General features: G+C 37.7%; 1 long non-coding RNA gene and 1 other non-coding gene across 2 annotated transcripts; both read left to right on the top strand.

Annotated features, from left to right (window-relative positions):
* LOC130470515 (uncharacterized) lies at nt 1-22,345 on the top strand. Its single transcript, XR_008931014.1, has 6 exons — nt 1-384; nt 8,483-8,720; nt 8,805-19,956; nt 20,046-20,150; nt 20,271-20,707; nt 22,145-22,345. It is a non-coding gene; the product is annotated as an uncharacterized lncRNA (long non-coding RNA).
* On the top strand, nt 1,902-2,007 carry LOC130470996 (small nucleolar RNA R71). The gene has a single exon (XR_008931700.1). It is a non-coding gene; the product is annotated as a small nucleolar RNA R71 (small nucleolar RNA).
* Nucleotides 22,346-27,885: the final 5,540 nt, after the last annotated feature.

The raw sequence follows: 27,885 nt of genomic DNA, 5'->3' as shown, positions 1-27,885 counted from the left end.
GCTACCGGGATTTGTCATATGATTAAATCTAATCCTAAAAGATTCAGTTTATTTAATTAGAGTCCTAGTAGGATTATAATTAAATAAATTAGTATCCTAATAGGATTCCAAATCCTTTTCCATAACTCTATAAATAGGTGCCTAGGGTCACATATTTATATCGAGCATTCAAGTATTCAAAGTGAGTTTTTGAGAGCAAAATTCAGTCATACAATTGCCTATAAAGTCCCGAAAATTCTAAGTACCTTAAGGGCGATTCTAGTTGGTCAATCTTAAGGCGGATCCGGACGTGATGTGGACTATCTATGGAGGGACGACACTTGGAGTCCTAAAGACTTGTTCTTGTTCGGTTCGGGCGCAGCTAGGGAGGGCACGCAACAAAGAGTATGCATCTAAACTATGCTAAATGATTATGTGTAAATAATATGCTTTCCTGGCTTTATGGTTTTTCCGCATGATTTATGAATTGTCATATGTATCATAACCTAACACGAAGAACATCAAGGAATTTTGAGAATTGTACGTCCAACTTGTGCCTTATGAATCTTTGGGGATAGGGAAATTTAGGAGTGGGGAGAGGTAGGAGAGTTGCCTCCTTTGGTATAGGAGTTTCACCTACATCATTGATGGAAGGCTCCTCTTCTACCACATCATTGTCACTAGACTCAATGACTCCCCCTTGATCCTTCCCATTAGGCTTAGAAACCTTACTAGCTCGAGGAACATCATCTAAGATTTTCCCACTCCTTGTCACTATTGCATTCGTTTGCCTTGGAGTATGACTTTGGGGTGGGAGACTAGCATGCGCATGATGTTCCCTAAAGGTATTTGCAAGTTGAGCTAGTTGGTTCTCAATCATCTTCAAGTGAGTGTTGTATTGTTTGAATCCATCCTCAAACTCGACATTCTTCTTGGCTTGCGCCCCCACAAACGTCTCCATGAGAACCTCAAGATTAGACTTGAGAGGCGGGAGTGGTGGAGGTGCAACGCCATAACCACTAAGGTTTGCTTGATATTGGTTGCCAAAGGTCTTCGGTCCATTGAATTCGGGAGGTGGCAATTGAGATGCACCATAAGGAACTCCCGAGTTCAAAGGATAACCCCCACTTGAGGCACCCCTAAATTGCCCATAAGAGTAGTTATAACCCCCTCCACCTTGATGGTTGGGATTATAACCCCCTTGGTTGTATTGACCTTGATTGCCAAAACCTTGAGCTTGACCATAGGGCGCTTGGCTTTGATAGCCTTGTGCTCTATAGCCACCTCGATTTTGGCTATCATACCCACTTCCTTGGCCATAGCCTTGGTGGGGACCATACATGGAGGGCCCTCTAGGTTGCCTAGCAAAATTAGGATTGTTAGGGTTATCATTCCTAGACCTCTCATTGATGGCATTAGCATACTCTACAACAAACTCTCCTTCATACGAAGGGCCATAATCCACAAATGACAAGTTACGAACTAAGGGGCATGCATCGGGGGAATGACTATAGTCTTGGCAATTTTCACAAAAGAATGTGCCCGGAGGCATTGAGCCATAAGAACTAACCTTGCCCTTCCCCTTAGAGAGAAGAGTGGCCGAGGGAGGAGGGATTGTAGACGGTGATGGCGATTGGCTTGGTGTATTTTCGAGCTTCTCCAAGCGTGAGGTAAGCTTCTCTATCATCCGTGCTTGCTCTATGGCGTACACCGAACCCTTACCATCTTCACTTCTACCTTTCCCATCATAATTCCTTGTGCCTACATGCCAAGATTGGTAGTTTTGAACTACATCCTCAATGATATCCTCTATTTGATCCTCAGTTTTATTCATAATGGGGCCTCCCGCGCCCGCATCAAGACTTGTCTTCGAACTTGGACTCAACCCCAAGTAAAATGTTTGGAGCAACAACCATTTAGGAATTCCATGGTGTGGGCATTCCCTTTGGTACTCCTTGAAACGATCCCAAGCTTCGAAGAGTGACTCATCTTGCTTTTGCTCAAAGGATTGGATCTTGTGGCGACACTCCACTGTCTTCCCATGCGAGTAGAACTTGTTTAAGAATGCACTTGTCACTTTGGTCCAAGTGCGAAGTGAGTTGGGCTTGACCTCCTTGTCAAGCCAATCACTTGCTCGCCCAAGTAGAGAGAACCGAAACAATGTCAACCTCACATAATCCGATGTGACACCATTGTGCTTAATTGTATCACAATAGTGCTCGAACTGTTTGAGATGTTCGTGAGGTGATTCATTACTCTTCCCACAAAAGGGGTGGCTTTGCACCAAATTGATCAAGGCGGGCTTGATCTCAAAGTTGTTGGCACCCGTTGTTGGGGCTTGAATACCACATGTAGCTTCGAATGCCCCCGGTATTCCCAAGTTCTTAACCGGGAGCGCCATGTTCTCAAACACTGGCTCACTCTCTTGTTGTTCCTCACCAACACTCAACGATGCGAATCTGTTATTACTTGATGACCTAGACCGTACACGCCTTTGTCTCCTAAGTGTCCTCTCCAATTCAAGGTCAAGAGGATGGAGGATCCTTTGACGAGCACGCCCCCTAACAAGCATACAAACTCAAGAAAAACCGTGAGCAATGCCAAGAAAAAAGAAAGCTAAGCGAAATTGCAATGTTTTTGTATTTTCTAATGATGAACTAGTCTCAACTAAAACTTAAAAACAACAACCGTTCCCCGGCAACGGCGCCATTTTGATAGGTGTGTTTTCCGTCGTTGATAGAAAACAACCTATGCAAACAATATTTATATAACCACTCAACTAACCGGCTAGCGGTAAGCAAAGGGATCGTCCCAAAGAAACGGTGGTTATCAAGTTTGAAAGTCAATCTAGTTCGAACAAGAATTTGGTTTTGAATTGTCACTTTTAAGAATCTAAAAAACTATGAATTATGCTAAATTGAATCAAGAAAGGGAGATGTTAGGGAGTCGGGGATAGACTAGGGAAATCGGGGGAAATGAATTCAACTATCTAGCAATGATGATCATGCAACGAAGTGACGATTAGGCAAATAACATCTAAAGACGAACCCGCCACCTCTCGGATAGGGAACGCTAAGCGTCTAATCCACGGAAGAGCTTTCGCCTAATCCTAGATTAAACTAACTAGCATATAATAGGCACTGCCATTTGATCACACAAGATAGGCCCACAATCTCTTGCCAAACCTAACTTATGGTTCCACGTGATTCTAATCGAATAGCATTTGCAACTACCAATCAATTAGCATGGATGTCCTATCATCAAATCATATTTAATCACATGAATCAATCAACAATCAATCATCAATTTCCCCTAATTAAGCCCCTAGATTCTCCCCTTTCCCTAACCTAATTCTACTCACCAGTCATTCTAGAAATTAAGCAATCCATTAATTCTAAGCTAGCAAGCATGAAATTGAAGGAGTAAGAGAAGAGAATTTAAGAATTCAATTGCACAATCAACTAGGAATTAAGAATCAAAGTAACTTCAATCAATGAAATCAAGAATTCAAGAAATTAAGGAATTGAAGAACAATCAACAACAAAGCAAGAGCAAGAATTAAAAGACTAAGAATTAAATTGCAAAATTGAAGAAGAGTTAAGAAGGATTACAAATTGAAGCTTGAATGGAGGATAGTTTCTCTCTCTAGAATTGCTGAAAATCTACTTTTAGAATCTCCAATTATCAACTAAAATTCTACTCTCTACAAAATAAATCGAAAAATCTATTTATAAGTTGCCCCAAATAGAAGCCAGAATTCGAATAAGAGCAGCCCGCGCAACCATTCGGTCGCACAGACCTTTTGTGACCCTGTTCGGTCGAATGGGATTTCTTTGGCTCATAATTCTTTCGCTGCTTCATTTGGTCGAACAAGGAAAGTGGTTTGGGCGCACAACTTTTGTGCGGTCGAGTAGAGAACATTGTGCGGTCGCATCCCAAGTTAGGGACATTCTGCCTCCAAAAACCAAATCTGTGCGACCGAACAACAGAGCACGTTCGATCGCACAAAACCTGTGTTGTTGAATTACCTGGGTTGTGCGGTCGTTTTACAATCTTGGGACATTCTGCCTCAAAAATCCATTTTGTGCAACCGAATGACAGAGGGAATTCGACCGCACAAAATTGGAATCTCCTTGAAGTCCATTTGCACTACCTGTTCGGGCGCACAAAACGCCACTCGACCGCACAAGCCCTGTTTTGGCTCAAATTCACTTGTTTTCCATCATTTTTCATCAAGATCACCTATAAAGCACAAGATGGAACAAAACTTATAAATCTCACACAAAAAGCTATAAAAACTATAAAAAAGCATAAAAACTAACATAAAATCCTAGGCTAAGAGCGACCATCAAGATGATCCAAAAATAAAGAAATTTCATCCAATTGCTTCAAATAATAAGTTATGAGGTGTTGTTCATTTTGTTAGTATATATTCAATGAAGTAGATGATCCAAAAACATAGAAATTTCATCCATTTCGTCTGTGTTTGCCTTAAGAACAATATATTCATGAAGTAGATCATGTTGTCACTAGCTCACCAGAATGTAGCATGGTTCAGTAATGGCTATGAAAAAAGAGTTATTGAAGCAAATCTATTAGCTATGAAATTTTGAAGTTAGCATGCAAATCTTGAGTCAAATTAGGATGCTGTTAGGGGGTCGAAAAACACGAAGGGGCGCCTCTTAAAGAAAGAGTGTACGACCCGCATTACTTTTCCCTCTTCTGGATGTGGCAACCCGCAAGCATATTAAGTAAACAGGAACTAACTGTGGGCGTTAGCCTCTTTTTACTAGTCTTTAGGAGTCGCCATTCAGTTTTAGAAAACTGACAAAACCCGGTTATCGTGATATGTCTGGAATACAAAAATATGTGATTCACGACGGCCATAGATTCCCTTGTGATCCCTGGTGTGGAGATACCTCAACATACATCCAGCGCAACAGAGACTAAGAGTTCGGGGGACGTTTACTAATACGGGGAGTGCCCAACATTAGCCCACGCGACGCGGTCCTTACTAGTTCAATTTTGACGATGACGGGACATGCGTTATGCTATATTACTACTCTTGATTGATTTTAATGCATAGATATTTACTAAACAGATGTCAAAATATTGATTTAGATTGATTAAAGGGGCTTAACAATACCGGTTTGTCCAAGAATTATCTGATTTAAGCGTGAGCAATGTAAGAGATTAAAGTTAGCAAATTTATATGGTGGGGAAAACAATAAAATATAGATTTAGATTACATCAAAGCGTAGGCTTTACTGCGGTTCTCAGGAACCCTTACCACTCGCCTAAGTAGAGCCTCTTTTTAGCTTTTAGAACAACCTTTATACTGACTTTTAGATTTCTATCCTTCCTTTAATTCCGGCAGAGTTTCCTTTTAGATTACTTGGTTTTGGCTTATGAATTGGATAGAATCTTGGTAGTAATTGGGATGGTTTGAATACTTGTATGGACATAGTTCTTCTTTAAAACAAGAGTTAATACGGCAAAAACTGTTACGAATACGGGGTGGGACGTCAACAGAAACTTAGTATACTAGAGAGGGAAGAGAGAATTCAGAATATCAGAGGAGTGAGATTGAATTGATGATTTAAAACGGGATGCAGAAGGGCTATATTTATAGTGTAGGTAGTCGAAATAAGATACATATTTGAAAAGTTCGAGCGCCGAAAAAAAGTAGCGCTCAATTTGTAAGCGCTGGAAATTTCCAGCGCTCTAAAATGTAGAGCTAGAATATTATAGCGCTTCATAAGATAGGATTTGAAGAGTTTGAGTTTTTGTCAGAATCAATTTGCAGCGCTGGAAAAAAGCAGCGCTTGACTTTTGAGCGCTGGAATTTTCCTGCGCTAAAAAATTCCAGCGCAGGCAGATCTGCGAATTTCCATAAAACTCAATCTTTAACAGCTCATAACTTCTTCATACAAAATCTGATTCTTGCAAATAATATCTTGTTGGAAAGATATGGAATGCCACTAGTCTCGCATCAATGGGTTTCTTAAATCTCGAGTTATAGCCCAAAGAGTGGAGGTCAGTCCGTTTCAGGGAATCCCTAGTAAAAGCCTTATAACTTATTAGTTTAAATCAGATTTGGGCTTATGATAAGTCTATGCAAAGCTTATTCCAAGGCCTATACAACCATGTGATGTGCATGATCCAAATCATAATTTATAAGACATACTTTGACTTCATAAGGACGTATTATTTGCTAAACGGGCTAACGAGCGTATTCTAGGCACTCGTGAGCATTTTAAGTAACTTGGTTAACATTTACATGTATTGTGCCCAGTAAGTATGAGTTTGAGAAGTGTTATTGTTCAAGAAATATTATTCTAGAGCCTGAAGGCAAGCACTAGAACATTGTGGCCTGTACAGGTGTGATGTAATGCGGACAATCATACTCTATCTTCATATCGACGCAACCACATATTAAGCCGTTTCGGAATGCAAATGCGACTAAATATATGTCCAGTCTATTTTAGGAAGCTTTATATTTATGGAAGTTACTATATTTAACAGGTTCTGCTTCGGATGGTCTTTTCAGTAAGTCGAGGGTCGTTCTTTAGCTAATCAGAGTGCATTGTTGGGGAGCGGGTTATAGTTTCATCATTGAACACACCGTGTCAGGCCTAGGGATAAATGTAGGCGTCTACAGTTAGCCCCCACTTTGATTGAGTCTGAGCAAGACGACAATCAAAGTATTGGTAGACATAATGCGTCTGGGACCTAGCTTGGTTAAAACTAAGTCTGAACGAGGGTTTCGCGAGCCCCCGAGTGATAACATTTGACTGAAGGGTCATCACTGGAAATGTCAATAGTTCCCTCATGAGTCATCGGGAACTTACTGACTTGAATGGTCCTCTCACAACGTCATTGAAGACGTTCAACTTTGATTGATAGAGTTTTTCGAAAACGGACACTTAACTTTGTCTTTTTGGGAATGAAGTATGAGATAATGACATTTTTTTAGCAAGGAATGAATAAACCTTAAAACTTTGACATTTTTTAGCAAGGAATGAATAAAGCTTATAACTTTGAAATTTTTTAGCAAGTAATGAATAAACCTTAAAGCTTTGACATTTTTTAGCAAGGAATGAATAAACTTTAAAACTTTGACATTTTTTAGCAAGGAATGAATAAACCTTAAAACTTTGGCGTATATCTTATTTTACGAATTTTTTCTTTTGAAAACAAGATTTATTATTTTTTGAATAAAATAATCGTACCTAGATGGGTTACGGCGATTCCAGACACAGTTGCCTGTCAGTGGGCCACTGACAAGCAACTTTTGAAATACCGTTACTTTTCCGCGGGAAGGAAATAGAGTAAAGCTGACGGTTATTTGCAGTATATGAAGGGCGAGGTGGCCCGACAGTTTTCTGAATGAGAATAATCATGCGCCAGAATTTTATGGCGCATGCATTGGTTGCGCTTGAATTTTTCGGCGCGTGCATTCTTTATATATGGGCAACAACGGTAGTTTCTTTTCCATTTACACGAGGATTGAGGTGTAACCAGCCAAATAAGAGTGACGTTTGAAGAGATTGAGCTTTTCGTGAAACAACCAACAGTGATAGAATATTATAGCGCTTTGATTAGGAGCGCTTATTATTTCCAGACGCTAGCTAGATGGGCGCCAGACATTATTCATGTTGAGCAATTGAAAAATTTATCTTTGCCGTGATTAGGTGAGAACCAAACTGTAGCGCTAGAACTTCCTGGCGCTGGCTTTGGTGTGCTGGAATATTAATGGCGTATGTATGCCTAGCGCTAGAAATATCTAGTTCTGGTATTTTACTTCCACTTTTCCAGAATTTTTGGTTTTATTCCGAATCTTATATCTCATTCACGGTTTTATCTCTTTTAAGGATATCGGTTGAAGTGCAACCTTTATCTTTTCCTCAGGGATTAATTGTAGTGCAATATAATCACTTTGAATATTCGTCTTGTACGGTTACTATTTTTGGCAGCTGTTTATGTATGGCAGCTACAATAAGTGGCAGTTACTAAAAGCGGAAATATAAGCTTTGGGATTTCGTCAGCTATTTCGTTGTTTGTTCTTTGTGATTTCGCATTTCCTCTTAACTCTTGCTTCCCATTTTTCTCGGATTTGACCGATGTCTTTACCATATTCGTTCCCAGGTCACTTGATCTCTAGTGTGCAAGTAATTCAGATTTTGCTTGAGTCTTTGGTTTAATTTCGAGTAAGATTCGTGTAGAAGTTTATGCTCAAATTGATTTGGGGTTTCTTGTTTTTGCCCCAATTTCTTTCAATTGTTTGCTTGCATGCGATGTTTACAACATGTATAAGTATCTTGCATGTTGATTTTCACAAGTTCGTTAATTTTGGGTAATTTTGGGCTTGCTCAAAATTAGCCCCCAAGTGTGCCTATGAATTGATGTCGTGACACAATGTAGGTGTTCTAGGCTTGTTGCTTGCGGTTTACATGGTCTATGCATGAAATTTCGCTTAAGAGTTGTTTTGATCACTTTGCAGGTACTTGTTTCACTACTCATTTGAATTTAGCAGCATGTTCGTACTCAAGGAACAAATTGTTTGACTCTGCCAAGTAAGACAAACTTGTTATGAATTTGAATACTTGGAACTTAGAAACAGTATGTGCTAATCGCTGGGTCGAGGTGTGATGCCTCCCTACTTTTAGAAATGCTAATCTGTAGATTGTTCTTTCCGACCTTAGTTGCGGGAGATATTTGGGACTACGAGTCCTACTCAGGTAAGTGCATGGATTTTCTTACTTTTATCGTCTCGTTTCATGCAAGATTTTAACTGTTCGTTTTGTCTTTTTTCAATGTCGTAGATGTGAAGGGCGTATGTAAGATGCGGCGCTATGAGGGGTATGCCTCATGGTTACTTGGGGTTTGCAGAGAGTATTTGCCGCGTGTTCCCCATTCTTGTAGAGGGAATCGGGGTTCCAACCCCCGAGTGTTTACCTTTGCTTTCTTTGCTTGCGTTGGAAATTTTCTTATGGCTATTCATTATCCTTTGAAGCAATGGTTGAACTGTACGAACAAATATGTGTAGAAAGATTATCATGCATGTTCGATGCAACAAGATGACCGGAGTTCTCATGAACTCGTGATGTTTATTTCCTTATTAGTCTGGAGCAACTTTTAAGTTCTAAGTAGTTAACCTTACTTAGAGTCGGGATAAGGGATTAGAAAATCAAGGCTCATTTTATGGGAATGAACACTAGGATTTTCTCCCTATGACATATGTGTAGCACTAGCATCGAGAATTTGCGATAAAATCGGCAATCGGAGTGGTTTTGTGGTGTTTTCTCCAAGCCCCCAAGCATAGCTACGGGATTGAATTCGCGCTATGACGCTTGGCATATGTTTTTCATGTTCGTGATGTCCAGGATGAACATAAATCGTCTAATGCAAGGTATGTGTAAAGAACGAGTAGTAATTTCTACATGTCTTATTTTCTTTGTAGGTGTCGTGGTAGGTGACAGAGCCATGGTCAAGGTGGTCAATAAGTTGAAGTTTGCCCGGACCAAGGCTCGAGTGACTCTTTTTAGCCAGAGTGGGCTCCAACTTGTACTTGAAGAAACAGACATAAAACGACAGCATGCACAGTTTAGGTTTAAGGTCAACAACGTCTTTTTTGCGGCTTTAGCGGTTTTACATCTGTAGAAAGATATTAGTTAGAGATTGCAATTTCTGTGCCAAATTACTCGCAATGAGGAAGTCTTGTATGTTCAATCAGTTGTTAAGGAAGAGACCAGACGTGTTGGCTAAGCTAGCCCCCAGTATAAACCAGAGCAACGTTTTTTGCCTCTTTTGAACTAGACATGGGAAGGTGCATCCAGACTCGATTTCTTAACAAGGGAATGAACAGACAGACTAAGATAGAAGACATATCCAACTAGTTTTCAAAAACAGGAGATTTTGAAAACAAAAAAAGAAAGAGGTAGGGTCCTTATTTAAAAAACACATTTGAGAATGTTCAAGGGATTCATTTGAGAGTGCGGTCACGTGGTTTAGCATAGTCTGAAATCAAACAGTCTCTTTTTCATTGTATTGGATTCGGAAGCTTTCACTTGGGCTGTTGGTTGTAGTGCTTGCAAATTACTTGTAAGAAATATCAGTTGCTCGATTAAGGATGAAGTATAGATGCTCAAAGTCCAAAAAAGGTGAAGGACATTCTTGCATGAAGAGATGTTAAGGGATGATAAGGATAGTAATCACAATCCTGTGCTGTTTACGAAAGAGGTTTGATTGTCTTACTTAGTTTTTGTTGGCAATGTTTAAGAAGACGTAGATGTGCCTTTTATTTAAGGAATTTATTTATGTATTCGAATGGCAGGAAACAAGTTATTTTAGGAAGTGAATGCTTCCTTTTGGAAGTTATGCCTAAAGCGGCGAGTTGCTTCTATTTTGGGAAAAGTGATTAGGTCGATAATAGAATCGTGTGCCTAATTAACAAGACTTTTGCATTTAATGACTTAAGTTGAATTTTATGGATCCATGTTTTATTCACTTTTAGCCGGAGTGGGCCGAGTTCGTTTTGTTCAGAATAAATGTCCATAATGAATTTGGACTAAAGTGGTTACGCCTTTAGGGGTTGCATACATATCCAAGTTGGAATCAGGCCTGATGTACCTCTGGTTTTTTTGATTCTTAGTCATTCTTTTATTATAATTTCACCTTGATTTGCGCAAAATTGCATAAAAATTAATCGGATTGTGCATGGATATACCCCCCAAGTGTTCGGATTTTTCTGCAAAAGTGCGGGAAAAATTCTGAACACTTAAGCACAAGCGTTGGAAAAAGTCCAGCGCACAGCTTGCATGCGCTATAATTTTCTAGCGCTCGGCGGTTGGTATGCGCAGCTTTCACAGGACTCGATTTATTTTTACGTTTCCTTTTCTGGTTGATTTTGCAAATTTGATTAACTTCTTATTGCCGAGTAATTGGTGCTCGTTTTTTTCAGGTATTCCCGAGTGGGGATTTCTTTTTTCTTTTGCGAGTTAAGAAAGACTTATGTTTATTACTTCACCTCACGGAGGGATTTTACTAGATTGTAACGTGGTTAAGCTTTGGGTTAAGGCTCAAAATTTCCCACTATATCCCGAGTTAAACTGACAACTGGACTTAATGTTTATTTTTGTTTGATCTTGGCAGAACTTCGTCATTGTTTACTCTTCATATTTCTGTTTTTTGGACTTTTTGGTTGGCCGGTTACTTCACTGTATGCTTGGATTCTTTCTTTTCAACAGTCTTTGATGTGTAGTCCTTTTCATTTGATTAGTTCCTTCTTCTTGTCCATTTTATTGTCATGGTGCATTCCCATCCCTAGGTTCGGATTAGTGCGGGTAGAACAAAAAGGCTCATTCAGACGAGGTTCAACATGGCTAACAATAAAGTGGTTCATTGTTTCTTGGTCAAGGGAAAGGACATTTTCAAAGGTTTCAAGTTTCTTCTTGTGTTGGTGAATTATATCTTTCAGAAATCGTTAAGGTGGACTTAATGAGTCCCCAGCTGTTGGTCCTGAGATGGATTTTTTTTTTTTTTGAAGTTAATGGGGTATGTTGGGCCCAGGTGAGTTATTATTTGCGAACTCTTTTATGTAAAGTGCAGAATAAGTTTTGCTATTTGTCTTGTGCATCGAATATTTGTCTTTTGTTTGTTCATTGCTTTACTGTTATGGTAAGACATTCAAGGATGTACTTTAAAAGCAATTTTATTGATTTTGGATGAAAGTACATGATAAGATGGCTTTTACATCAATTTATCCTTTTATTCTATTTTAGGAACAAAATGAAAGGGAGAATGACATAGAATTAGTTTGTAGTGCTATATTCTAAGTCTGAGCTTCTTTGAACTTTGAGTCTGCATTTTCGAGTTTTGGATAATCTTTAGTCTTTAGCAGTCAACAATCTAGTTTGTAGCTTCGCGTTTCCAGTCCAGGAGAGATTTTTTTATGAGTCTGTCATTCTGAACATTCTGGTGGTGGAATGTTTGATATGGTAGAGGGTAAGTATGCCATAGTTGTCCCAAATGTTGTTTGGTGCTAAAGGAATGCTATGAGAAGTCAATTAAATTTTAAAAATTGAAGGTGAACGTTTAATCTTAATTGGAGTATAATGCTCTCAACTTCACATCTTACATGGGAAAGGTCAAGACCCCATCCTCAATTAGATCTTTGCATTCTTTAAGTTCCAACACTGGTGGATAAGATGGCCTTTTCTCTGATGATACTCACAATATGAGCTGGGGTCCCAATACTTTCCTTTTAAAGGGGGGTCCGGGGTGGGACCTATTGGACATAGTATTCCTCGAGTTGTGAATTTAGAAATCATTTTTTTGTACGACTCGCCTACCAGAGTGAATTTTCTGCCTTTAATCCACCTTTAGCCCTTTTCGGTTGACAAGCAAATTCATTAACTGTCTTTGTTTTTTTTGAAAAGGGACTTTGTCTCGTTAAAAGGTTAGTTCATTTATCCTTTGATGGTCAACTGTCTAGGGAGTGGGGTGCTCCGGAGTGTTGTAACCTATTCGGCGGATTGGGCAATTGAGATGATCACTTGGACCGTGCTCACATTGATGAATTTGCTTGTGTGTTTCTTCTAAGGTGATGAGGCGAGAAGTAAGCTCTTCAAGAGTAATCTTGATTAGATGGATTTTCTCTTGAATGGTACTCATGTTCGGATTACAAAAGAGAGTGGATTTGACGAGGATTTCCCTGACTGATTGAAGTTTGTGTTGCCGAGCGACCGTTCCTTGAATTATTCTTGAATTAGTCAGGACTCTTAGGGAAGAGTTGATGATTTTTTTTTTGAAAACTAGAAAGAAAGAAACTAATTTTGAAAGGTTGGATATGACCACCTAGTTCTTGATTAAATGTTGACAGATTAACGCTACCAGCAAGTTCAGAGGATAAGGAATGCTTGATCAATCTGAGTGGCAAACTGAGTACTTGGAGGTTTGGGTTGCCAGCTTAAAGTTATCCCTTTATTCTTAACTGAGTATTATACTGAATAAATAGGTTGCTCTAAATTTGGATGATTAGAAATTGGGTAATCATAATCATTTCTAGATTTAATCAAAATAACAAATCGGGTAAGGGACCAAACTTGTATTTTAGGCAGTGTCTCTAAGTCAAGTGAGAGTACGTTATAGTGCTTTCATGGTCTATATTTTTAAGATCTAGGTGATTTGAATGGAATGCAATGATCGCTTATAAATTAAGAGTGTTAATTTATTAACTTCGAGGTATGGACTGACTTTTATAATCCTTTTATATGGTGAATGCCATCTATAATAAACGTACTAATTATTTGGGATATGTTAGCGCGATATTTCGGACGAGTCGGACTCAAAGGTTGGGCATAGGTTTGACTCAAAATACAAAAACGGATTTTGACAAAACTACTAGGCTGCAACAACTATAACTTTTGATCTGTTAATTGTTTTGGGCTTAACCTGACTCTGGATGATGGACTAAGGTTAGACCTACGGATTGATAGTTTATGGGCCTCACAGTTCTTTTGTAAAACTCTTTTTAAGACCGTTTTAGTGTTTTTACTTTTGGTTATACGGGTTTCACTTAAGTTACGAAATGGGGATTAAGGGAATTGTCCTAGGTGTAAGTGGATTCTAGGGGAAGGACTCTAAGTGTGTGGAGATTCTATAGAGTGTAATTTTAGGTGAATGATGACTATACGGTAGGCTTTAACTTGGTTTAGACTCTTCGGAAACAAATTTGGTTAAGACTTTAGGTGGACTTAGACTAGGTGAACTTAGGCTTTAATTGACATGATGGACTCAAGGGATGATAGACTTGGCTAATGTTTTTTACTCAAGGGATGACAGACTTGGCTAAGGTTTTCGACTCGACTTGATTCGTCCTTTGCCTCGAATATTATTAAGCGATTATAACGAGCAATTTGGTATGAATCCATTTTATCAACTGATTTTAGGAAACAAACTCTTTTTTCTTTTTTTGAAATCTTTGCTTTTAGTGAACGTCAAAGGTTATTTTAGCGTGAACAATACTACTTTACGAATCGTTTTTATTTTAAGCCAAGGGAACGTGAAAATTGTCGAGAATGAAGCCAACTGCGCTAGAATATTTCAGCGCTTGAATTTACACCGTTGGAATTTTCTAGCGATGGCCTGTTGTGCGCTAGAAACTTCCAGCGCTTGCAGGCATTTATGTAGTTTTTTTTCCTTTTAGTCAATTTTGTTCCGTGGCTTGAATTTTACCAAACTGGTCCCTTTGTTTGAGCGTTCGTGCGCTCAGACATTCAGCATTCCGACGCAAATGATAAGTATTTTGCGCTTACTGACCTTTGGGTTCGATTGGTAAAAGCGAATGCGGATTTTTGTTAATTTTGACTTAATAAGGCTTCAATTCTGCGAAGAAACCTTCGGCGCAATCTTGAATATGCGTTCCGGAATAGGTATTTTCAGACAGACCTACGTAATGCTTTGGCAAATACGTATTTCGGTCTTTCGAACTGGTTGCACGACAGACTGGGTTCTAAATTTCGAGTTCAGGTAAATAAATCAAATGCAAGGAAAAGTGAGTGTGCACTGGAAAATTCCATGGCACGAAAGGGCAGCGCTGGAATTTTCCAGCGCAGGCCTGGTCAGCATTGGATTTTGATGCACTGGCCATTGTGATTACTTTTATTTTCCTCGTCAAGTGAGCTAGTATGTTCTGGCGCTTCGAATTTGAGCGCTGGAATATTCTAGCGCATGTCAAGACAACACTGGTTTATTCTTGCGCTGGGCTCCTGACTGCGAAAATTTGTTTCTGATTCGTAGTTTTAACATTATTTCGACGTTTAGAGTATATTTTTTGAATTCGATAAGCATTGTCGACCTTAAACTAAGCGTCTGGTTGATTAGTTTCACATAGCACATAAAAATTTACATCAAACTAACAATAAGCATGGTTTCAGGTATAATGTACACTTATTTTATGCTAGTCTCTAAGGTGCAAAAAGGCTTGGGTGTCAAAGTGTACCAAACCTATCGCCAATTCCCCAACAGGCCCTTGTCAGAGTAGTCTGGTTTATGACGAATTTTATCAAGGCATATCCGGTATGTGCTGGAGTGGCATATACCGTGAATGGACCTAGGAGATAAGAGGTTTAGTTTTGGTGGATGTATACATTGCGAATGCATCGAGTGGATAACATCCGAAGCGCGTGCACCCCGGGGCTGATAGGTGTCCTTAGTCCAGACTTCCGATATGTAACATGCCAAGGAAGCCGAGATTCGTTTATGCGGTTCTATCGCGGATCATTCGTCACATTGAATATTCATGTCATCCCAACTTAATATGGAAATTGTTGCGTAGCATTCGATTTCTGCTATACGACTTCCTCACCGACGCGCTACTTGCAGAAATTATTTCAATATTGTCCCCAGTGGAGTCGCCACTGTGAGGGGGTCGAAAAACACGACGGGGAGCCTCCTAAAGAAAGAGTGTACGGCCTGCACGACTTTTCCATCTTCTGGATGTGACAAGCATATTAAGTAAAAGGGACTAACTGTGGGCGCTAGCCTCTTTTTACTAGTCTTTTAGGAGTCGCCATTCAGTTTTAGAAAACTGACAAAACCCGGTTATTATGATATGCCTGGAATGCAAATATATGTGATTCACGAAGGCCATTGATTCCCTTGTGATCCCTGGTGTGGACATCCCTCAACGTACATCCAGCGGAGCAGAGATTGAGAGTTCGGGGGACGTTTACTAATACGGGGAGTGCCCACCATTAGCCCACGCGGCGCGGTCCTCACTAGTTCAATCGTGACGATGATGGGACATGCGTTATGCTACATTACTACTCTTGATTTATTTTAATGCACAAATATTTACTAAACAAATGTCAAAATGCTGATTTAGATTGATTAAAGGGGCTTAACAATACCAGTTTGTCCAAGAATTATCTGATTTAAGCGTGAGCAATATAACAGATTAAAGTTAGCAAATTTATATGGTGGGGAAAGAAATAGAATATAGATTTAGATTACAGCAAAGCGTAGGCTTTACTGCAGTTCTCAGGAACACTTACCACTCGCCTTAGCAGAGCCTCTTTTTAGCTTTTAGAACAACCTTTATACTGACTTTTAGATTTCTATCCTTCCTTTAATCCGGCAGAGTATCCTTTTAGATTACTTGGTTTTGGCTTATGAATTAGCTAGAATCTCGGTAGTAATTGGGATGGTTTGAATACTTGTATGGACAGAGTTCTGCTTAACAAGAGTTAATACGGCAGAATTGTTACGAATACGGGGTGGGACGTCAACAGAAATTTAGTATACTAGAGAGGGAAGAGAGAATTCAGAATATCAGAGAAGTGAGAATGAATTGATGATTTAAAATGGGGTGCCGAAGGGTTGTATTTATAGTGTAGGTAGTCTAAATAAGATAGATATTTGAAAAGTTCGAGCGCCGGAAAAAAGTAGCGCTCAATTTGTAAGCGCTGGAAATTTCCAGGGCTCTAAAATGTAGCGCTAGAATACTAGGATTTGAAGAGTTTGAGTTTTTGTCAGAATCAATTTGCAGCGCTCGAAAAAAGCTGTGCTTGACTTGTGAGCGCTGGAATTTTCCAGCGCACGAAATGCCAGCGCTAGAAAATTCTAGCGCAGGAAGATATGCGGATTTCCAGAAAACTCAATCTTTAAAAGCTCATAACTTCTTCATACAAACTCGGTTTCTGGCAAATAATATCTTGTTGGAAAGGTACGGTATCTAGCTTTCTAATGTCACTGGTATCTCATCAATGGGCTTTGTAAATCTCGAGTTATGGCCCACGGAGTAGAGGTCGGTCCGATTCAAAGAAGCCCAAGTGAAAGCCTTGTAACTTATTCGTTTTATATCGGATTTGGGCTTATGATAAGTCTATGGAAAAATTATACCAAGGCCTATACAACCATGTGATGTGCATGATCCAAGTCATAATTTATAAGAAATACTTTGATTTCGTAAGGACGTATCATTTGCTAAACGGGCTAACGAGCGTATTCTAGGCACTCGTGAGCATTTTAAGTAACTTGGGTTAACATTTACATGTATTGTGCCCAATAAGTATGGGTTTGAGAAATGTTATTGTTCGAGATATATTATTCTAGAGCCTGAAGGCAAGCACTAGAACATTGTGGCACGTACAACTGTGTTGTAATGCGGACAATCATATTCTATCTTTCTATCGACGCAACCACATATTAAGCCGTATCGGAATGCGAATGCGACTAAATATGTGTCCAGTCTATTTTAGGAAGTTACTATATTTAACAGGTTCTGCTCCGGATGGTCTTTTCAGTCAGTCGAGGGTCGTTCTTTAGCTAATCAGAGTGCATTGTTGGCGAGCGGGTTATAGTTTCATCATTGAACACACCGTGTCGGGCCTAGGGACAATTGTAGGCGTCTACAGATGCATACTATATACTACAATTTATTCATTGATCATTGTGATAAACTTGAACTTTTAAACATGTGAAAGTGTGTCCTTGTCAGTTTATTCTTCAATCTTCTATTTACATTTTCTATTCATTACAATTGATGGCGCAAGTATAACAGTTGGGGATTAGAATTATACAGATCCCTTCTACTTTACCTAACAAATCATACAAGAATCTGTTTGTTGGATAAGTGTATGAGCATATATAGGGGGACTGATCTATAGAATCCGTTTATTGGATTTCTTTTTTGTCGGATCTGTAGAATACAACTTCTATTTATGTTACTGACTTCCTTGCCTACTAACTGTACAACTCTACAAATTACATCAGTTTTGATATCTCTAATTACACAAAATTTATACCTTATAGCTATCTCGTAAATTGCAAAATATTCAAAACAACTATTCTTTATGTCGCTGGTATAACTTCTGCAACAAGTAAAAAACTAAGGTGAAAGTCAACAAAATAGTTCATACTGGTATAATTTTGTGTCTTGAGTTCAGTTCGTTGCGTATTTATTTATCTTTGTTTTGTTGATTCGATTGTGGTGTTTAATTAGTCGTTCTTGTTGCTTTTGTGAAGAGTTGCTAAACAATTTTATACTGATGATCATGATATCAACTTGTTAACCTATGTTATAGGAAAAATACTTAAAAAATGTAGAGATTATATATAGTTGCAAAATAAAAAATCATGGTCAACCAGAGTTTTATTAAGATAAAGTCCTCCTTGATTGTCATTTGTTACCTCTACTCCTTGGATACAAAAACAAACTTTTGTTTTGTTTGTTCTTTGTATGTTATGAGAAAATAAGATAAATATTATGTACTGATCTCCCAAAAAACTAAACGAGAATGTGATGTTAATAATTTGCAAATTAATGTGGTTTAATGGTTCTTTGTTTTCTATAAGTGTGTTTATTTATAATTATGATTTTTTTTTCTTAGACATGGATACTAGTTGGATTGACTTATGAAAAGGGGATACCCGTTATTATAACGGTTGCATAGAATTTTTAGAGGTTGCAAATGAGACTCTTCTAGAGGGAGATACTCGATGCCCATGTAATAAATGCAAGTTAAATAAATGGTTTGTCTTAGAAGAGGTAGGAGGACACATTTTATTTAACGGTTTTTATAAGAATTATATGAATGGATTTTCCATCGTAGAGTTGAAGAGAGTAATACCTTAGAGATCCCTAGTGATCAAGAAAAGGTAGTTGGTCGAGATGATATGAATGGGTTACTAAGAGAAGCTTTTAAGGTTGACAATAGTCCACAACCCACCAACGAACCCAATACCCATCATTAAAAGAAGCTAATTTTGAAGATGAATATTCGTATGACATGCATGAAGAGTTAAAATTTTGGTTGTGTGGAAGATGATGAATTTCAATCAACTAACACCAATGAAGAAGAAGCAAAGTATAAATGACTTAGGGAAGCTTCTGATGAGGGTCTATATGAGGGGTGTACAACTATCTCAAAACTGTTGTTTCTATTGCACTTGTTTCACCTCAAGTGTATGTTCCATTGGTCTATCCCATCATTTAATAAGTTGCTTGAGCTTCTATTAGACACACTTCCTTATATTAAGGAGTTTCCATCGTCGTATTATGAAGGGATGAAGATAATGAATGATTTGGGATTGGGTTATGAGAAAATCCATGCACGTCCAAATGATTGCATGTTATATTGGGGCGGATTTGCAGGAAAAAGTGAGTGTCATATCTGCCACAGATCAAGGTGGAAGAATGTGAAAGAAAAGGAGGGTGAGATAAGTGAGAAAGATAAAGAAACATGTAATAAGGGTGTTCCAGCTAAAGTGATGAGGTACTTTCCTCTGGTCCCTAGACTAAAGAGACATTACATGTCACCTAAAACAATAAAGGACATGAGATGGCATTTTGACCGCAAGGATGGAAATATCATAGGTCACCCGGCGGATGGTGAAGCTTGGAATTTTTTTTTGATAAAAGATATGAGGAATTCGCAAAAGATCCTCGTAGTGTTAAATTGGGTCTATCAAGTAATGACTTAATTTAATCTATATCGTTTGATGAATATTGGTTACAGTACATGGCCGGTGATCCTGATTCCTTATAATTTGCCACCGTGGCTTTGTATGAAGTCGACATTATTCATTTTGTCTTTGCTTATTCCGGGGAAACAGGGTCCTGTTATTGATATTGATGTGTACTTGCAAGCATTAATCCATGAGCTAAAATTGTTGTGGGAAGGTGTAGATGCCTTTGATGCTTATAGTGGAAAAAATTTCAAGATGCAAGCAGCCATATGCTCCACTATAAATGAGTGGCTAAAGTTGGTTAGATATTGGTATTCAGATAAAGGGAAAGTAAGTACCATGTTTTTAATTGAAGTTTGATCGATCTTTGTTTATTATTTTCTTAATAAACCTCTTTGAATGTGAGTGCAGAAATTGTCAGATTGTGGAAAAGAAGCACGAGCCTCCCAAAATCAATTTCATAGATTTGGTTCTAATAGCTATGCGAACCAACAAGTTGATTATGTACAAATAATTAATTCTTTTATTTATTTAGGATGGTGTCATATTTCTAGATTTTCTTTAATACCTATTACATTGCTACTCATATATAGGAAGACGAGCATGAAGTAAAAATGAGCTTATTAGCCCTTTGGATAAAGACTCATTCGGGCAAGGACAAGACCTTTCTTCCAAACACACTCACTGAAGATTTTTTTGTATGAGTCCATATTATTAAGCTATCTTATTGAAATACTTACATTCCATACTGCACCAGATGTGTTTCCTAAACAGTTTCTGAAATTCATCTTGCATTGTGATCCTATTTTTTTGTGCAGGATGATGCAAAGGCCATGGTTGAATCGCTGAAGAATGCAGACCCTTCTAAGTCTCAACAAGAAATTGGAAATGAAGCCTTTGAGGACACTATGCATGGTGGAAGGTACCAGAACGTCCTGTAGGTTACATACTTGGAGTCCGAAAGAGCAACATTTATGGAGTGCATGGTGTGCTAAGGAAGAATGGGTATGGAAAACTTCGACATAGGACCGTGGTGATGGAAAATGTGAAAGAAGAAGTGTCAGCTATCAACAAGAAAAATGAAACACTTGAGAAGGAAAATGGGAAGCTGCAAGAGCAAGTGGAAGAGAATAATTGGCTGCTTAAAACTCTTTTTGGACAATTTGCTCAACTTGCAGGTCAAGTTCGTACAGGAACTGCTTCAACAACAACTCTTGAATGTGCACAACAAGTCTTGGGAATGACACACAAAAGGGTAATTATTCTAATTTCTTCTCATTGAACTCTTTTTGCATTTGACGCTTCTCTAATTTCGGTGTTCTTGTTCGACTTCTTGTTGCATTTTCCTATGAATGGTGTTACAAATCTGCTTGTTACAATCACATTGTGATAAATTGAATGGAGATGTTGTAGAATGGTCCAATGAACTGAAAAATAGGATCAGTAGTGTTTCTGAGTGTTCTTTGCGGTTAAGGGATGAATTGTTTGGTTACTTAAAATATCTGAATTGTCTTGGAGCATCTTGTCTGCATTCATCTTTGAGAAATGACATATTGACTCTCAAAAAACCAAGCTCTGTCATTCATTTTTATTTCTGAATGCCTCTCTAATCTAACACTGAGCTAGACAACTTAGCACTGAACAATAACCAAAACTTTACAGAAAGTTGAATTAACTGAAAAGCATAGCAATATTAATTGGCAGCACTTTAATGAATGTATCACAAAACAAAAGCCAGTAGTAGCTAGTACTAGAGCTTGCTGTGTCAGGGATCCTCAATCCTCTCTTTAACTCATCTTAATTCCCTACCTAATCTCTACTGAAATATTAAGTCTATTTATTGCTTTGTTTCTTTTTGACTACCAGAACTTAATAGGTAAGACCTGGATGAATGAATGTTGGATGATGAGAAACATATTTGGGTAGAAGCTGAGATGCCAATGAAGCATTCGTTTGATATATGTTTTAAGATTGAGGACAATCAACCTTTTGAATTACTTTTTAATTGGCAACATAACTTGAGTGCTAAGCTAGTTAATTTGTCCATGAAATTCGTAGCAAGTAAGACTTCACCCTACTGATCAAATTTTTGTAGTGTCGAAGAAGAAGATACTGTCAGATTATGCTTTTTAAACCAGGATATAAAACTTGATTTGTACAACTTAATGACTTATGCTTAAGTTAGGTGGATGACCAAATGATCCTAAAACAAACCTTGAACAGTAAAACAAAGAACAATAGGAGTGAATCAGAGATTATGCATGACTAATTGCATGACTAATTGCATGACTAACTGAATAGGAGTGAATAGGAGATTATGCGAGATTTTTGAGGTAAGAATTCCAAGTCTAGAAGCTAGTCAAGATATCAATTAGCAAATCAAAGAACAATAGTAAGAAAAGGAACATGTTTGAATAGTTAATCTTGTATCTTATCTGCAAATGCTAGTCTCCCCTTAAATCCTTGACAGAAAAAATATTTGCACTACACTTACACACATAACTCTTTATAAGTAACCAATACAAGAAAAGGTAATAGGTGATGTTCTAAAGAGATTTTGAAGTATAGACAACAAAAATTTGCATGATTAAACAATTTGTATGAAATTCTCCTCATGTTGTATTTCATTTCCTTCGTGTTTTTGGTTTCCTACTTATTATGTACTTATTACATTTTATATTTTTCTTTGAAGGTCGTCCAACGTGATAAGGTGCAAAAGAAGAATGAAGGCCAAGACACTTGAGCTTCATTTGAGCTACTACCATCGATCATCTATACATAGTATATATAGAATATATTTTGATTTATGATGTTGTTTTGGACTGTTTGGTTAGGATTTCGGTTAGTGATATAGATGCGTGTATGCTTGGATTCTGGTAATTAGTAACATACGTGTACGTACTATGAATTTTAACTACTATATATATATATATATATATATATATATATATATATATATATATATATATATATATATATATATATATATATATATATATATATATATATATAATGTTCCACCTATTTTCCCGCCTCGTATAACATTTAATTATATGTTATATATGCGATGCAGGAATAGGTCGAATAAAAAGAGCTTATATGCGATACAAGAATAGGTGGAAAAAAATCTTATACAAATAAATCTGGACGTTTTTTGGAGTCGTGTTATCGTGCTAATTTAGAATTAAAATTCCCGCCAACACAAATTTCTGGACGATGTAGGTTTAGAGAACATTAAATAGTTAAATGTTGGGCAAAGCGGGAAAAAATCTTGCCGACGCCAACAATCAGATATGTGGACGCTTAAAAACGTCGAGGTTGTCGATGCTGAAGGAAAAAGGTGGTGGCCAAAAAGCATCTCCATTCTCGACTCTAATTTTCTCGACGCTTCTGGAGAGCGCCGAGGGGTTATTTATCGACGCTTTTAGGCGTTGAAAAACAATCTAAAAAGCGTCCCTGAGAGACGGGATTTGTAGTAGTATATAATCTCTGTAAAAGAAAGACACCAATTCTCTAAATGGTATGGTCTATTCTTCTTAACTTTTGTGGTAGATGTCTCAAAAACTATAGCAACATGATCTGACACAAGGATAGGTTGATTCATTAATCTACTATCTGGGAACTTTGTAAGCCATTCACCTGTCATATACACCCTATCTAGCCTTCCTAAAATAAGGGCACCCTCTTCTCTCTTATTCAACCAAGTAAAAGGTGGCCTTGATAAAGGAACTTCTGTTAAGTTCGAAGCAAATCTCCATTGCATAAAATCATCCCATCCTGTAATATTTGAAGAACCCCCCAACTTATTCGAATGTAGTTCCACTTGATTGAAATCCCCCATAACAAGACACTTAGGAAAGGAAGCTAAAATAGTAAGAATTTTGCTCCACACTCCTACCCTATCCTCTAAATTAGGAGCACCATAAACAAACATCACCGACCATTCATCATCATTTGATGTGACAATCTTACAAAGTACAATGTTCTGTTAGCAAAAAGCACAAAATACATCATATGGACACCAACCTAACACTACGAACCCGCCACTAGTTCCTACAACATCACAACCACAAACAAAAGTGGGGTTACAACACCTAGTCAAACTAACTATATGATCCACAGTCGATTTAGTTTCTGACAGAAATAGGAACATATGGGAAAATGATTTACATAGCCATACCACAAAAGGTTGCACAAGGGAGCTAACATTGTTTGTCCCTTGGCAATTCCAAGCAATGAACTTCACTTTTTACCTGGGGGTTGTAAAGGGCCAACCGCCAAACCGGATTGAGAGTCAGCAGTGGACTTTAAGCAAGCCTTAATCCACATTTGATCGTCATTATCACTATCCAAGGAATTTCTCGAAACACTCCCTGCTAACTGTCTAGTTGAATTAAGCCGAGCTCTCTTACCTTTCTGAGACTGTAACACGAGTTGGCCCTTTCGTTTCTTACACCACATCCCCATAAACTTTAAAGACTTATCAGGGCCATGATCATACTTAGTGTCAGGTCATAAATCCATATGAGTCGAAACATTATCTAAGCTCTTAGCGCATTTCTTATACGATTTCCCATTACCAACTATTATCAAATAATCAACCTTCTTGTGAAGCTCTTGTCTACAGACCTTACGTCTTTTCTGAAACCAAAAAGAGCCAATGAAATCAAAATTTCCCTCTAAAGCATAAGACCTTGACCGGGAAATATTAGCCTCGTAGTTGCTTCTCTTTACACCCTTTTCTGGAAGTACAAGTTCATGCACATTCGACATATAAGGGTCATCCATGAGAAGAAGAGACATACCTTCTAACCCCTGCATTGTTTCATTTCATTAGAAGTGAGAGCCAATATCTGAGTCCACATACCAAATTGAAGAAGGTGAACTTGTTGAAGTTATTTTGTTGCACCTCAAAACCCTTTGATTTATCTGATCTTGTGTTGTCTTATCCTTTTTCACAAATATCTCCAAAGTACCAGTAACAGAGCCAACATCCACACTAAGATAAGAGGCTATAACATCATTAGTCACACACTTAGCCTTCAAACTTGGTAAACCACTAGTCTTAATCCAACGGTTAAACCACCCTTAATTTTGCTCCCAATTCTTCAACATCATCTTACGCCTTTTGTGATGCCAATAAGTATTTACATACTTGGGATATGGAATCTCTTCAACTAAATTACCTCTTTCACTCTCGAACCCTTTAGGTCTGCTCCTTTTCTATGGTCAAATATCTTTGTTAACATTTCTAGAGTTTGCTTCCCTAGCTTCTCGTTGCTTGTGTTCATTTGAATCACTATTGTCATCACTAATGATTACAAGAGCAGTCATTCTAAATGCATGTTGACTTCCCGAACCTTGAATTGATGGGTAATATGGCTCATAAGGATGTCATGGAAGTCCATGAGTAGGCGCTCTATTTTTATTTCCTCCCACATTACTTCCCTCCAAAGAGTAACATCCTTTATCTGTATGTGGATTAGAATACACAACAACTTGTACTACACCCTCATCGATCACATTGTTAACCAATTTAATATTGCCCTCTTGAGCTACCTGATTAAGGGATGGCCCATGAACTAATATCCTACCCCAACCTGATTGTTCCTTCCTTCAATGTCACCATTCTGATAAATCAAAGGTTTAGAAACTAGTTCGGTTCGGGCAACAACTTGGCCATTTTGATAATTTCCTGTAACATTAACTCCATCTCCACCATCCCCTGCCCCAGGTTCTTCATCTTCTAGATCATTGCCACCCTCAACCTCACCCTCTCCATCTTGATTATTAACATCATCAACCCCCCCCCCCCCATTATCGCCATTACCATTATTATCATCATCATTCTCATCCCCGACATTATAAACAGGACCAGGCGCATTCAAACCAAATTCAAGTAAGTTAATACGAAGGTTTCGAAAGCGAAATATACCAGGTAAACCCTCAATTCAATTAGAGTAAAGTGGAAAATTAGATGGTCCAACAATAGGCTTAAATCCAGCTTTTTCAAGCCTGTCCAAGCAACTAGTAATACGGGTATAAGAACCATAGTTTGTAGTTCGACAATTACTAATATAGTGACCTAGTAAACCACACTTTTTACAAAACTTAAAAACCCCCTCATATCTAAACTCTAAAGTACACCCAAGTGACTTGACCATCCTTAAAGGCACAAAACAACCAGGAGTTGGCTTTGAGAAATCACAAAATACCTTTGCTTGAAATTCAGGTTCATCAGGTAAACCATTCCCCTGGAAATCGAGTTTGTCAACAAATCCCACATGTTGAAGACATTGTTAGATTATGAGAAACTCCTTTAATTGGAATGTATTCCATTGACCAAATATATAGGGATTACAGTATGAGTCCTAATATAATTTAGAAACCCTAATATGACTAGAAGTCTAATATACAACAACTATCATAAGAGATTAAATCCTAGTACATTTCTATCTCTATCAGACACTGTAGTGCCTATTCCGAATCCAACCGTCCTAGAGGAAGCTCCGTAACACGTATCCAGAGACAAGCTCGATCAAAATCAAGGTCATCAGGCACCACTCCTTTCCCTCCTCTTCTGAAAGTCATTATTCTACCATCAAGAACCGTGGTATGCACCTCCAGGAGTGCCTCTACATCTTGCGGGTGTGAGCAAATGAAAATAAAAAAAACACCCAGTACCTCTAACATTTATGTTTTCTCACTTGAGCCATTGAGCATTAACGAGTTGTTGTACCACTGATCAAGAAGGGAAGTTGTTGGGACCATAGAATTTCCAACAACTGAAAGATCCCAATTTATATCATCCAAAAGACCTACATTAGGAGGGTCCACAAGAATTCCTATTTTGAAGGTATCCCAACGATTTTGTTGATTCATAGCACTCCGAAATAAATAAGGAAAGGAAGAATACAAGGGAAGGAATAAAGAAAGAAAGAGAGTAAAGAAAATAAATACAAACAGAGTAAAAAGACGTAGAAACAGAGCTGTAAAAGAGAAACGAGTAAAAAGAAAGTAAAAGAGATTAGTTAAAGGACAACTTAAAGGAACAGATTAAAAAAACCACATACGCCAATTAAGGTAGAATCAAAAGATACTACAGTGTTAGAAAGAATAAGACTATTAAAGATAAGTAATCCTAAAAAGTAGTACGAAGCCGACAACACAACCACTAATTTTAAAGAAACAATAACTAAAATAAAATAAACAATTTTTGCGGAATGAAACCGAAACAGTGGAGTTTGAGTGATAAGAAACAATCCCAAAAACCTTATTTGAAGTGGAAAAAGTTTGAAGAGGAAAAATCCTAAGAGTTAAGTAACGAATAACAATACGTCAAAGAGAAGAACAAGCTAAGTATCGAGTATTGATAAATAGGATTTGGATGAGAAAAGTTTAAGCGGTGGAGTTAAAAGATTTAAAACTATCCTGAAGCAATTAAAAGGTAGGAAAAGTAGTTTAAATGTAATGAAAAGTTATTATTGACAAAATTTAAAGGAGACTTATCGAAGAGCAGCAGGTGAAAGAGATGAAAAAAACTCAAAACAAAACAAAATTAAGGCAAGAAATTGACAGAAATGTAAGATTAAGGGAATTCCTGGTGAAAATTAATGAAAAAGGAAAGAAATTATTAGTAAAGATATGAACCCTAGATAGGTAGGGACGAAGCTCTCAAGAGAAGTTGAGAGAATTGATTTGAGCTACTTGCTTTTTTATAATTAAACTTTGTATTGCCAATGTCGAAAACTAACATTTTAAGGTTGTCGTATAGTGGGATTGTTCAAAATAATTTGATGCATACGTGATATTTTATTATATTTTACATATGTGTCATGCGTGCATGATATTTTATACAAATAATGTTATTTTACTCTCTTTGTCCCTTTTTATTGTCACGTAACTAAAATTTACTTTTGTTTTAATAAAAAGTTTGTATAAAATGTACAAATGGTTTAATAAAGTGATCTCGTGAGAAGATCGAGAGATAGAGATAAATCAAGTGGAAACCACTTAAGTATTAAGCAATCTCTAAACGACACTCTATAGAGAAATACGAAGTATGAGACAATCAAATAGGGACAGAGGAAGTATAAACCAAAAGTAATACTCCGTATAGAGTATGTAGTTACTTAGATAAATAAAGACTCTATGCTTTTTTATTTGAAATGGTATTTTTTTAAAATACTAGATGAATTTATTTTTTTGTTCAATTAAACAAAATTTCCACGTTAGTAAAGGAATGATAAATATCTCACATGACACAACCTCAAAGGTCAAAGACAGACGTTCCTTGTAGAATTGAGATTTTTAGACTTGTCTTTTAGCGAGTGATGTCACTAATGATTGGTCCCATCACACGATTGATTAGGGTATGATAATGAATACAAAGGGAACTCAAAACATATAGCCGCTACCTGTGACCAGAAAAAT

Source organism: Spinacia oleracea, chromosome 3 (assembly GCF_020520425.1).
Source record: "Spinacia oleracea cultivar Varoflay chromosome 3, BTI_SOV_V1, whole genome shotgun sequence".
Lineage (NCBI taxonomy): Eukaryota > Viridiplantae > Streptophyta > Magnoliopsida > Caryophyllales > Amaranthaceae > Spinacia > Spinacia oleracea.
This window is presented reverse-complemented; position numbering and strand designations above follow the sequence as displayed.